Source organism: Panthera pardus, unplaced genomic scaffold, assembly GCF_024362965.1.
Source record: "Panthera pardus isolate Hobbes unplaced genomic scaffold, ASM2436296v1 HiC_scaffold_10, whole genome shotgun sequence".
Taxonomy (NCBI): Eukaryota; Metazoa; Chordata; class Mammalia; order Carnivora; family Felidae; genus Panthera; species Panthera pardus.
Window position 1 is genome coordinate 90,398,798 of NW_026526655.1, and position 13,979 is coordinate 90,412,776.

Sequence of the window (13,979 nt, forward strand, 5' to 3'; positions counted from 1 at the left end):
CTTTTTTTGTTTCTTTGTATGGGTGGAAGTGATATTCTTTCTTACTTTCTAGATCCCTGAGAGGAAACCAGAAATCCTCCCAAAACCCTTGATTTTTTTCATTCCCACAAACGGCTTTCAAGTGTCTTTAAGTTACTTTCTCTGAAGGACTTATGTGTTGTTTTTGTTACTTGTGCTCTTAACTTAAGAAATGTGATTGGGGGGTGCCTGGATGGCTCAGCTGGTCAATTGTCCAACTCTTAGTTTTTACTCAAGTCATGATCTCATGGTTCATGAATTCGAGACCACAGAGCCTGCTTGGGATTCTCTCTCCCTCTCTCTCTGCCCTTCCCCTGTTCCTCTCTTTTTCTCTCTCTCAAAATAAATAAGTAAACTGAAAAAATAGAAATGTGCTTGGGAATTATTATTAGTATTTGTCCATCTAAGAACATTTTTTTCCTAGGTTGCTTAGTTAGATATAGGTAAGAATTAGGGACAGATAACTAGATGATAGGTGATAGGCATTTAAAGACTATATGTTTAGTTGAATCTATGCATAGACTTGGAAAGGAGGACAGGGATAGTACTTACCTTTATCAATTAACCATCAATTTAGTCTTTGTGCCCAGTGATGCAATGAATGGACATTTCAGTCAAAGGTAAACTACTTGCCACATTTTCCTGATTTTGTTGATGTTCATACTTGTTAATGTATTCATGTTTATTTAGTTTTAGTTTTTGAGTTTCTGCTTATTCATCTGTCAAAAGACTTTTGATTGATTTTAGAAATAATGTTTTGTGTTTGTAAATCTGACTTTAGTAATGATATGGCTATAAGCCATGAATTTTAGAACATTTTGGCAATATCATCATAATAAAAAGTTTGTTCATTTATTCAACTAGGTAATGAATGTATAGTGAATATTTATTAAACTCCTCCCTTTTAGCACGTAACATTCTTGGCAAAGAGAATTTGGAAGTGACAAAGAGTCAAGGCTACAGGACTGATAGAGCTTCCATTTTAATTATGTAGAATGATTAAAGAAAAAAAAAACAAATGGATACATAAAGTTTTCTTATAAAGGCTTAGTGCAATTAATAAAATAAATTTGTGTAATAACCTTTGGGATTACTTTTTCAGTTAGCCACAGAAGGACTCTTGGATAGGATAATATTTGTGTGTGTGTATATATATGTGTATATATATATATATATATATATACATATGTGTGTGTGTGTGTGTGTGTGTATGTTATAGACTATGATCAGTAAAGGGCTTGAAATAAGGGGATATTTTTTCTATTTCCACTCTAAGTCATTTAAAACTATTCAAGATAATCATTCATGTTAATCATGGAACATACCATAAGCTGGTGTGATCTATATGATTTGCTTTTATCTTCACATAATTTTAATATGATTCCCATAAAGTAAGGTAAATGGGATTCAACTTCTTTGTGCAATTAGAAAACACAGAAGATGTTCCAATCAATCAAAGCACTTGATTGCTCTTTATTACAAGAGGGGAAAGAGATGTTACTTCATGGTCCATTGCTAATGGGTTGTTCCACTGCGGTGGTTAATAGCATGAGTTTCTTCTACATCTAATTTAAGGTTTCTGAATTAAATAGATTAAAAGATTAGTGGGAGCTCAGTGATGTATTAGTATGTGTGCAACCAATTATGTCTCTTTTTAACTTCATTTTATCACAATCTGAGTTCGTATAAAAAAAACTTTTTGATTTGGTTTATGAAGGTCAATTTTCAACCACATTGCTCATAGTACAACAGAACTATTTCATGGGATCAGTGTCCTCTGGCACCTTTGATTACCTGGGTTGGCTATCAAGAACAGTAAAGATTAGTTAAAATAAATAACATACAAATAGACACGCATCATTTGTGGAGGTTGGAGTTTTAAATTCTAATCCCACATATATTCCCAATGAATTAAGTGTCTCTAGTTACATTATTTGATATTTCCCATTTATTTTCTACATTACTTATTAAAACTACCAGAACTCATTACCCCAGGAGCCTGCTATAATTTAAAAGATTTTCAGGTTCTAAGGCTAGTCAAACACTGGGGAAATTTGTGATATCGAAGACCTTAGGTCTTGGGAAATAGGTAATATTCTTATCCATTCCTGACTTTACAAAATTTTTTATAAATTTCCAGTTTATAATAAAGTCCCATTGCTTTTTCCATCTCACCACAATAATCAGAACAACATAAAGGTGGGTGGGTGGTAAAATATTTTAGTAGGTAACTTGCTTTTGGAAACATTACCTGGGAAATTTGATATTCCACAAAATGATGGTCAGATTCCTTGGCACCCAGGTCATAGTAATCCGTTTTTAATCTTTCTCAATCCATATTCAAGTAGCTCTAAGTGAAAGTAACATAGAAAGGCCATTATGCAGATATACCCATTAAGAGTCACCTTTCTTTAAAGGCCAGTGTACATGTGTATTGGAGGGGGAGGGGTTCAAAATGCTTGTTTAAATCGTCTGATCTTACAGTTCTGTTTATAATTAATGTCAGAACTCTTGTTTTTACTCATATTATAACTCAGCATCTCAAGATCTGAGATTCTGTGCTAGTACAGTTCTGTCTTTACCATGATATTTACAGAGTAGCTATTATATGTAAGTCCCTGTGTTTATAGAATTTGTACTTGTAATACTCAAACCATAAACAGTAATCCTGGGATATAAAAATGTTTATTTATCCAAATAATTATGAAAGATATCCAGGTGTATAACAGTCCTGAGGCAATTACTTATTTTGTAAACTTCAGTTATTTGGATCTGAGAAATTTTAGGGAATTTTAGCCTAGAATATTTCAAGAAGTTTTTTAACTCAATAATTTAGGAAAATTCCAGTAAAAAAAGAATTATTTGAGAAGATAAAACAATTTTAGGAAGATTACATATAAACTTGCTTAACTGACAACTTGTTTCATAATCATATTAATTGATGACACTAACCTGACAAACAGGCTTGCTTTCTTCAGTTAACAGATCTGCTCTTCAAAATATTGGCTATTCTTCAGTCATGGGTTCACAGAGTTACGTACTTGGTTAACCTAGAGCATGAACCGCTATTTTCTGATTAGAGTAAAACCTTAGTTTGCGAGAATAATTTGTTCTGGAAACATGTTTATAATCCAAAGCACTCATATACCACAGTGAATTTCAAGAACCATTGACTCAATTGTGATCATGTAACATTCAGCATCAACTACTTGTATTGCAAGACGTCGCTCATTTATCAAGTTAAAATTTATTAGAAATGTTTGCTCATCTTGGGAACACTTGCATAACAAGTTACTTGCAATTCAAGGTTTTATTGTTCTCTTTTGAGTTCATTGTTATTCTCAGAGGTTCTCAACTTCCTTTGAAGGCTCTTCCTTCTCTTCTATCACCCTGCAATATTAAATATTTTACCAGTTTCTTTTTTCTCTCAGTATTCTTGAAAGATTCATCCACTCACATGTTTTGCCTATCACATATGTGTTAATGACAGAACATGTACACTAATCACTCTCAAAACTGCATCTCCAGACTAGATCTCTTTTCTTTAAATTTTTTAAAAAAATTTTAATTTATTTTTGAGACAGAGACAGAGCATGATCAGGGGAGAGGGAGAGAGAGGGAGACACAGAATCTGAAGCAGGCTCCAGGCTCTGAGCTGTCAGCACAGAGCCTGACGTGGGGCTCGAACTCACGGACTGTGAGATCATGAACTGAGCTGAAGTCAGACGCTTAACCGACTGAGCCACCCAGGCACCCCTAGATCTCTTTTTTGATATCTAAATCCTTAGTATTTTCTACATATCTTTACAGGAATATCACACAGACATTTCAAAAAGGACTATGCACAAAACTCTACTCATGGTCTTTCCCCAAACCTCCATTTCTCCTCCATTTCTTATCTTGGTGAATTCCTACTAACAGTCATTTTCAACTCTAAGGCTTCACATTCATTCATACCCAAGGCTTAAAATAGATTTCTTAGGCACTTCTATATTTCAAATGTTATTCTTTTTTGAGACTCTAATTTACTTTTGTTTGGACCATTGCAATAATCACCTAACTGGTCTTCTTGCTCTTAATGGCTGAAGATACCACAGTGCTGCTAAGTTGATCTTTACTAAATAAAAACCATCTCATGTTATTCATCTATTTTAAATCCTTCAGTGATTTCCTGTTTTCTATTGGATAAATTTCAAACTGTTTCTACAATGCCTTGGCTTATTAATTTGTTTTTAATAAAGCAGGCATTTTCTATGTTTAGGCACTGTCCTAGATTCTGGGGACATAGAAATGAACAAATCATGAATCTGACCGTTACTTACATCTCTAGACTTCCTTTTCCTGCATTTTTCGCTCCAGCCATGCTGAAATCTCTGCTATCCCTGAAAAGCAACATGATCTGCAAAATGTCTGTGGTCACATGCTTCTTCTTCATGTGATATTTTTCTCATTCACAGATCCATCTACCTACTCAACCTCTAATTATATTCTAAGACTTGGATTAACTAATACCTTCTCCAGAAAATAAAAAAGGGCTGATAAATTGCACAAAAAAAAAAGTGGTGGAAGAATCATGGAGCTCTCAGATTAGTAGAATGGATAACTCCATCTTCTATGTTTCTCTAGTATTATGAACTTTCCTCTATTGTGGCACCATGTTTCAGGACAAAACACCATTCCAAAGATATTTATAGAATTAAGTTTATGACATGAAATCATGCAGGTATAGTAGGAAAAAGCAGAATCATGGCATGTCTTGATTCCCAAGAGAATCACTCATTTAGGTACCAGAAAAGCTCTCCTTAATGTGTACCAAAGCCAAGTACACAGTGTGCAGAGAGTACACTAACAGAACATCTCTGTGGCCCTTCCAGATTTGTATCAACAACTGAGCATATTCACATTAATAAAAGCCATGTAGTAAAGGCTAATATAAAAATGACTTAGCTTTGAGTGTGCATTCTTAATTGAATTATATAATTTTTTATTATTGTGCACTTTCACATCTCTAGTGTAATGTCATTTTGGTCTTCAGATGACCGATTACAGCTAGGCTTCTGTACTTGTGGTTGACCTTGCGAGGCTTCATTGCTTCCTCTGTACTCCACACACCTGCAACACTTTCTTCATCTTATGTGTTCACATATGAATCTATCTTCTACTCTTAAGCTTTTCACTCTTTTTAGGCAAAGACAATATCTTGTTTGTTTATGTGATTATGACACTTAGAAAAAGTCTTAAAAATACACAGAGCTTAATGTTTTATGTTGAATAAATGACAAGTCATCTGTGAATATTTATTGAGCACTCATTATATGGCAGTCTCTGTATTAGGTTCTAGGGATACAACAGTAAAGAAAAACAAAGTTCATGCCCTCATGGGTATTAACACTCCAGTTTTTAAAGAACAAAGTGGGAAGTTTGCAAATTTGCAAAACAGAAGCTTTGCTACTGCTATTCTTTCAGTATCTTGTAAACTGCCCTAGATCACCCCTTGAAAAATTTATGTTTTTATTACTTTAATGTAGGATTGGTTTTGCTTATTTACATGCTACTCCATTTGTGATCTTCCTATGGTTATTGTCTCATTGAGAAGCCTTTTGGTTCGGGGCTCCTGAGTGGCTAAGTTGGTTAGGCTCCTGAGTGGCTAAGTTGGTTAAGCATCTGACTTCAGCTTAGGTGATGATCTCATGGTTGGTGGGTTCAAGTGCTGCATTGGACTCTGTGCTGACAGCTCAGAGACTGGAGCCTGCTTCGGATTCTGTGTCTCCCTCTTTCTGCCCCTCCCCTGCTTGTGTTCTGCCTCTCTCTCTCTCTCGCTCTCTCTCTCTCTCTCTCAAAAATAAATAAATATTAAGAAAAAAAAGAGAAGCCTCTTGGTTCTTCATAAACAGGGCCACTGTTTATTGCTGTGTACATTGTGCACTTCACATTCACAAAGACTGTGTTGTGATTGGCACTCTTGAAGTTGTACAAATCAACATTTAAGCTTACTAACTTAGCAGACTATCAGAATCACCAGGAGAACTTCAAGTTACAGATCTCTTGACCCCATCTCTTAAAAATCTGATTTGGTATGTCTGGAATATAACCTGATACGTGATGTATTTTAAAGCCATGCCCCCTTCCCTCTATCCTTTCAATCCCTCCATCCCCATCTCATGATTTTGATGACCCACTGTGTCTGGAAACCTCTACTTTAAGCGGCTGATGGTCAGCTTTATGGGGACTCCCTAGAAGATCACTGTAACAATTCTGGCTATATTGTGTAATGCTCACTCTATTTCAAGCCTAAAATGCCTCTAGTATGAATTTAAATTAGCTTTGATCTCCATACATCTACCCAAGATAGACTACTCAAAAACAACTTTAACACATTTTTATGCCCCAGTCTCCATATTTAGTCATGAAGCCATTGATTTGGCCACCATCATGAATTTCAAATTCTCCTTTTATCTCATTTCTCATAGCCCCTGCCCTAGTTAATTCTGATTTGTGCCTTTCCAAAACTCTTCCAATTATTTCTTAACAGTTCTCTCTGCTCTACTCCCAGGACATCTCTAATCCAGTTCCTACATTTCCTCATGAGTGATTTATCTAAAAAATAAACCTCATCGCCACCCCCAAGCTTAAAAATATTAATTGGTTCCCCATTGTCTATAGCATTAAGTCTAAACTCTCTGACATGAAATCTAAGGTCAGTCTAGTTGAATCTCTTTTTCTATTATGTCTCTAAATATTATATTTACCCTCTATTTGGTCTAGTGCAAGCTATTAGCTGTTCCCTAAATACATTATGCATTCTCCTCATTCTTTGTTTATGTTATTTCCTCTGCCTGAATGCCACCTTCTGTTTTACATTTTCCCCTCATCCATCAAGGGACAATTAAAATGTTACTTCCACTTCTTGGCTCCACTGTGACTTTTCTTGGATTTTTTTTTTTTTTTTGTAGATTCATATAGAACTTGATGGCATGGGCACATGCTCATAATTTAAGTGTTAAAATAAAAAAAAATATCCAAAGCTATAATTACTATACTAATCTAATTTTATAATAATTTTACACATACCCACAAATATAGATACCCAGTGTGGTGGACTGTGCTGTGACAATTTGGCTTAACTGGGAACTATGTGGTTCTAGTTTAGTATTTGACGAAGAGGAATTTAAGCAAATTTGGAAAGCACAAATGAAGTAGCAGTCATTCTGCTCTGAAATTCTTTTTTGAGGTCATATGCAGTGATGGGCAGGCACAGATTGCTTGGCCATTTCCAGTTTGTCCTCATTCTCCTCTGCTTTTCTTATAGGTCTTCTGATAACAGACATTTGTTTGTAAACCTACTACAAACAGGTAATGAGTTTATTACCTCCCATTATGGAACTTTAACTCCATAACGTCCTCCCTGTCTTATTTCACTCATATTGACTATGTTCCAAAAGTGACCTTGACTAACACATACAAGAAGAGAGAGAGGGAGGAAGACGGGAAGGGGATGCGGAAGCAGCTCTGAAGAGTATATATACAAGAATACTAAATGTGTATCTCTCAAAAAAGGCAACAGACACATTAATTCAAAAGTGACTTTGTGACCCAGGTTGATCTAGTCTTATAATTCGCAAGAATTCTGTTTCCCATTAGGCAGTCTATATGTGACTCTTTGTTTTTGATTACCAAAAGGAGAGTACTTCCACCAGAGGACCACCAATGATTCCTCTTAATGGGAAGTTCAGTCTTCTTTCTGGCCAGTTTGGGATCTTCCAGAGACAGCATGAATAGTCAGACAGGAGATCACCGCGGGTGGAGGTGATTGACTATGATCATCAAAAAATTGTACAGTGAGACAAAGAAGAGAAATAAGATGTGAGCCAAAGTGATCTTCAGTGTACCTTATTGTGCCACACTCACCTACAGAGTGAAGACTGTTCAATGTCTGCAACCCTCATCAATTAAAGTTTGAGTCACTCACCAAGAAGAGCCCCCAACCCACTGAGATGCTAACTGAAGAGAAGGCAACAGATGCATGGAAAAGGATGTGGTGAAGTCAAGACATGGACAGACCCGCAAGACCAGTTGTGGAAATAATGACTTCAGCCACTACCCACTTTCATTTTATTTTCAATGCACTTTTCCCCTTGTTTCCCACGGTCTTATATCAGGTGTATTGATGATTATTTCTACAATGTAGCCAGAAAATAGGTTACAAAATTTGAGATAGTATCATGAAATCTAAAGAGAAATGGACATCTATTCCAGAGCTAGTCCAGAGACAGTCCAGAGAGTCTGAGCACTGAGTTGTACAAATGATCTGATTAGATTTTGGGTTTTGTCTCATTGGAGATATGAAATATTAAACATTTAGAGGCTCCCATCAAAGTAAGACTGTTTCTCCAAATTAAATGTTTATAATTCTAATAGGAAAAAAGCATTTAATGGAATATAAAAGAAATGTTTCAACTTTTCTCTTTAAAAAAAAAATCTCGTTACAGAATTACAGTTCCATTTAGGTTTCTTTTAATGTAATCTTTAAAGAATATTTTCATAGCCTTCTAGTATTTGTAACTATTGACAATACTACCATCCTCAACTCTCTCCCTTACCACATAAGTATTGTCTTGGTATTTTTAATTATTTTTCTAGTCTACTGGCAACTTAAAACCCTCTCCCCTCATTGGCAGCAGATACTGGATTAAAGTTCTTCAGGTAGAAAAACTGCTTTCATTTGTGTCACTCCCCAGTGCTGAAGACTCTAAGACGTCTACCCTACTCTTGCTGCAGAGATGGTTGGAGTTGTTTTAGTGGCTTCAGTCTTAGGGTAGATGACACATCCTTCAGCAGAGAGACCAAGCCCTGGGTTCTGTGAAGGAAGGAAATAAGACATACAAACTAAGATTAAGTCTTGTGAAGACTGCTTTGCTGAACAAAGAATTATTTTATTTTTAAAGTTTATTTATTTATTTTGAGAGAAAGAGAAAGCAAGAACACACAAGCATGGGGAGGGGCAGAGAGAGAGAACTCCAAGCAGGCTCCGCACCATTAGCCTGCCCCAATAAGGGGCCCAAACTCATGAAACTTGAGATCATGACCTGAGCTGAAATCAAGTCAGATGCTTAACTGACTGAGCCAGTCAGGTGTCCCAAAGAATTGTTTTGAAAGAAGTAGCAGTTGAAAACCCTTTAGGGCAGTATCTTATCTGACATAAAGAGAGGGAGACAGTGTGGCCCACCCAGAAATGGAAGACCACAATCTCAAAAATAAATCTGACCATGTCTTTTATTTCTTCAAAATTAAACATTATTAATATGTACCAAACCATAAAAGTATGTGTGCTTTAGGAAGATGAGATACTCCCTATGCTTATGTAACATCTGCACTTCACAGTCTCAGCAGCAAGCACCGCTCTGACTTTGAAGTCTGGAACTTCGAAAATGTGCAGTCATTTGATACTACCACCTTCTTTTCTGAATCTGCCAAGCAGTTTCTTCCTAAAGGTAGGTGCATCATATATACATTGAAACAGTTTTTTAAAAGTGAAGTTAGGACAAGAGTCAATTAGAGGTTTTTGCTTTTGATTTTTATTTCAAATGCTTATTCCTATTTCTGACCCTTGTTCTTTACTTTTTACTTAGCTTTAGGGAAAAATGAGCGCGGGAGTTAAAATTGAAATTGCACTAGTAAAGTCGCTCCGACCTTAGAGCTTGAAAGGGATGTTGGCATTTAGTGACACTGACTTTGGACTTATCTGTCTCTGTTCCCTTTTATTCATTTTTGGAAGTGCTCAATCTTTTTTGAGACTTTCCCTTGAAAAACTCTCTCCTGCTTCCCCTATTCACTTATCCCATCCCCAAGTATAAACACAAAACTCCACCATATTAGACCTATCCTTGACCATGAAAATGACTTTTGAAACATTTTCACAATTCCTGAGTATTAGCAGAGGTTTACCTGAGCCCTGAAAAGTGGCATTGGCTGTGACTGCTCTCAAGTATAGATCTGATTATTTTCAGTCATTAAAAAAAAATTCTTCTAGACAAGGGCAGATTCTCTTTCAAATCCTACCTGCTGTGCAAGCATGACAAAAGATTGAACGGATGGGAATGCGCTGAAGCAGTCCAAATTCATCCTTTGACCTCTGAGCTCAACTGGCTGTCATGCACAAATTTGATTTTTGCTAGAAAGATCCATTTTTCCATCCCTCAAAGGAAAAAACTAATGAGACTGAATGAGTTGAGGAATTATTTCTTGAACGATTTTTCACAAGTGATGTATAGCAAATCTAGAAGTTTTCTTTTCAATACATATTTTTGTTGGGCAATTTGGGGACTGAGGACAAACCATAGAACTTTTCCTGCTTTAGAAAATAAAATACATGTTATAGAACCCAACCACATGGGCAGCATGGTATAGTGGAAAGTGTCTTAAACTCTTGAGTTTGAAGACGTAGCCTAAAATCCTAGAATGCTGACTGTACCACTTCATAGACATGTCATCTTTTTCTCAGCTTGTTTCCTCTTTTTACCCTAAGAAGGTATAAGAATCCATCCTGCCCAATCTCTCTCCATACAGGAATTTTCCTGAAAAGGGAAGTGATTTATTCAGCCACAAAGGGTTAAGCACACATGAGTGAGGCTCTTACTTTATTCTAATGAATTTTAATTGAGTTAAACATTACAGCATGCACATATGAAATTTGTACAAGTTGTCATATAATATTTGCTTAAATTCCATAACAAGGAAATTTATTTGCAAGGTAAAATTGTAAAAAAAGGACAAGTCTGAGCTCAATAAATGGGGGAAGACTTCATGAAAGAACAGGACTTAGTCTGTGTTTTTAATTCTTGGTAGAATTTTCTGAGGTGAGACTAGAGGCCATTGTGAGATGATGAAAACTATACTGACATTGAGGTAAACACTGGTTTGAAAACAACTCTTCCATTTGCTAGCTGTACAGAAAAGTCATTTAAAACTATTTGATATTCAATGTTCTCATTTATTAAAAGAAGAAAAGATAACTACTTCACAAAATAATTGAGAGTATTTAACAAGATGATGCATACAGAAGAGGCTAGTGCTGTGCCTGGCACATATCAGGTACTCAATGCTTTGTTCAATTCAGGAGGAGGCAAACATAGAAGGAAAGACATGACAGTGGTAACAAGAATATCATACTTAGAGAAGAGTACAGAAGCTAGACTGGCTCAAGAAGAAGAATCATCACTTGAGACAGTGAGCTATAGTGAGGAGAAGACATTTTCTTTTGCATCATAGAGACCCAATATGACCTGCCTAAACTGATGCTCACGTCTTTGTGGAGTTGCCAATGGAATCTAAGTTTCTCAATTTTTCTACCTAATTTTGAATCCTTAGTTTCTTATCTGTTGAATTCACTTGAGCTGGTTGTGGTGATGCCAGCATAATGCCAGACCAACAGATCAATCGAGCCAAAAAATTGATAAAGACAGAGAAGAAAAAATACAAGTGGCGATTGATTATGGGTTGTTGAATGAATAGATACGTGAATTCAGTAAGAGTGTTTGATATATTAAAGGCATACATTGGTTCAGTATACATTTATTTTTATTTTGAGGTCACGTATTAATTAGCTTTGCTAAACCATGCTGCGGTGACAAATGGTCCCCAAATCTCTAGACTTACAATAGTATTTATTTCCCACTCATATCTATCCATTGCAGTTTGATTTCAGTTCACTTTATTTGTGTTCTAATTCTGGGGCCCAAGTTGTGGAAGCAATCTGGTGGCAGAAAGGCAAAGAGTTAAGGCCATTCAATACAATTGCCCTTCATGTTCTACTAACAGGGGTGTTTTGGGCACTTCTGCCTACATTGCACAGGCCAAAGAAAGTCATGTGGAGCAGGGACATACACTCCTGCCACAAGGGGACACTTCAAGTCAATGGAGCATGAAGTATGATCCTCCTACAAAGAAGAAAATGAACAATCAGGACCAAAAATGCAATCTAGACAGACCACAAATTTCTGAATTAAGGTTCTTTAAGAATTAACCTACAATTATTTTGCCCCCATTCTGAAGTGGAAAATAGATAGCCAAAAACCAACATGCTATTTGCACTTTTCTCAGGCCACCTTTATTTCACAGATGTACAAAATTGCAATTACCTTTCTTACCTGCTTGCCCTTCTATGGGGCACATCAGAGGCTAATGTCCATTCCTAGTCCATCTTTCAGTCAGACAAGGGGGCAGGCATGTGCTCATTCCCTGAGATTGCGTCTTGGATATGCATATTATTGTTCAGAAAGTTGAGTGGGCTTCACAGAATCCAGATTTATTGGTAAATTCTAGATGCTTCACTTAATATATTTTAGAATGCATTGTGGCATGCATTGTAGTGGCCATGTATTTAAAGAATTGACTCAAATAAGATGCAAAGAGTGTAATGGGTAAATCAGTAAGTGTCCAGGGGCTTTGGAAAGTGTGACTGTCATTATTTCCTGAGCAATGAGTGAGCTAGGTTTGTTTTTATTTTCACATATCCTTTTGAGCAGTCTCCATCTGTAGCTAATGTTATAAAGCCAGTGTCTGAGACATCTTTGTTTTTATTGAGGCAATATATCTGAGTCCTCTCTTTATCTTAAGTAATCCAGTACCCCTGAAAGATGATGCTGGGACTCTGAAAGAAAAAAAATCTGATAAGATAACAGCTTACAATGACATTTATATAATTGCCCCAGTCAGAACTCATTTCTGGCTGCCTATGTGAAAGCTTACTTCACTGTTGTAGCTAGGAAACAGGGGAAGCAAATAGCTGCTTCTCTTTGGCTCCCACTTTCTGAACTACTTATGCATAAAGGAAAGCTTTTCATCCAGGAATCCTGTACTTAAAATCATACATAGATTTGCCTCCTAAAATCCCAATTTTCTTTGAAACATAATTAGAAGGACCTGTCATTGAGACCAAATTGTCTTTATTTATACCCAACAAGTTTCTCTATAACCAGTAAAACCCCTCATATATTTCTCCTTCCAATTTGTGTATTATAGAGGTCCTCAAACATTTTGACTGAATTTTTAATTTCAAGTCAGTTGGGTTCACACTAGAATGGTAGATGACATGTCCCCCACTAGAGCTAGCAGGAATTTTCTGCAATTTGCAGGACTTATCTAGAAGCAGTTGCCATGAATCCCCATCTGAAGATTTGAGGCAGCTTTTCCTTGTTCCATTCTCCAATCCACACTCTCTATGTTCTTATTCCAGGGACCTCAAGACTCTATAGAAATTGAGAGTCTGCCTCAATGCTCTATCTTTGAACTAGAAAGACCCATCTATATATTATGTGAGAGATGACCAGTAAGGAGGAAAAAGATCCGCCCAAAACTGTTTCTAATATTCTACCTAGTTCAGTCTGATTTTGTTCACTGTAAAGTTTAATTTTATTTCAAAGTTTTGTTTGTCTTCTTATCCCCTGAATATTGTTTGTTTCCATGACTCCTGCTGGAATTGAGGTCTATTTACCTCTGGTTTTCACTTCCTAGAAGGCTTGGGGAAGCCATATTTATTCTAGACTCTGAGAAACACACCTAGCACCAGTCCACATGGTATTTGACCAGTAGCCTAGTTAGGTCAACTGAAAGCAAGACTAGACAATATCATTCCTTAAAAAGTTGAGGTCTTGAAGAAAAAAATCTCGCTTGCTTTCATTCATTTGGTCTTCATTGTGTCACATTAAGGTCAGCCAAGCAGTGAATTACTCAGGATAATCTTGCAACCTCTGTGTGACTTGGACAAAGTTAGCTTTAAGGAGTTTTCACTGCACTTTGGAAAAATATAATATTTGGGGGAGGGTCATCTAACATGGTCAGACAAAGGACACATACTGGTAACTTAGTTCCCCCATGAAATATTTTTCACTGTGATGAATGAGATCCCAGAGAACAAAGACTGTCTTACTCATTTATAGTCACAAACTATAAAACACTTTCTG

At 36.3% G+C, this 13,979-nt stretch overlaps 1 long non-coding RNA gene across 1 annotated transcript in view; it reads left to right on the forward strand.

Moving 5' to 3' along the window:
- Nucleotides 1-13,979, forward strand: part of LOC109269692 (uncharacterized) — a 55,781-nt gene that overhangs the window by 35,650 nt on the left and 6,152 nt on the right. Inside the window, exons 2-3 of the long non-coding RNA XR_002081221.2 lie at nucleotides 7,328-7,371; nucleotides 9,400-9,509. This is a non-coding gene — a long non-coding RNA (uncharacterized LOC109269692). The remainder of the gene's footprint in view (nucleotides 1-7,327; nucleotides 7,372-9,399; nucleotides 9,510-13,979) is intronic.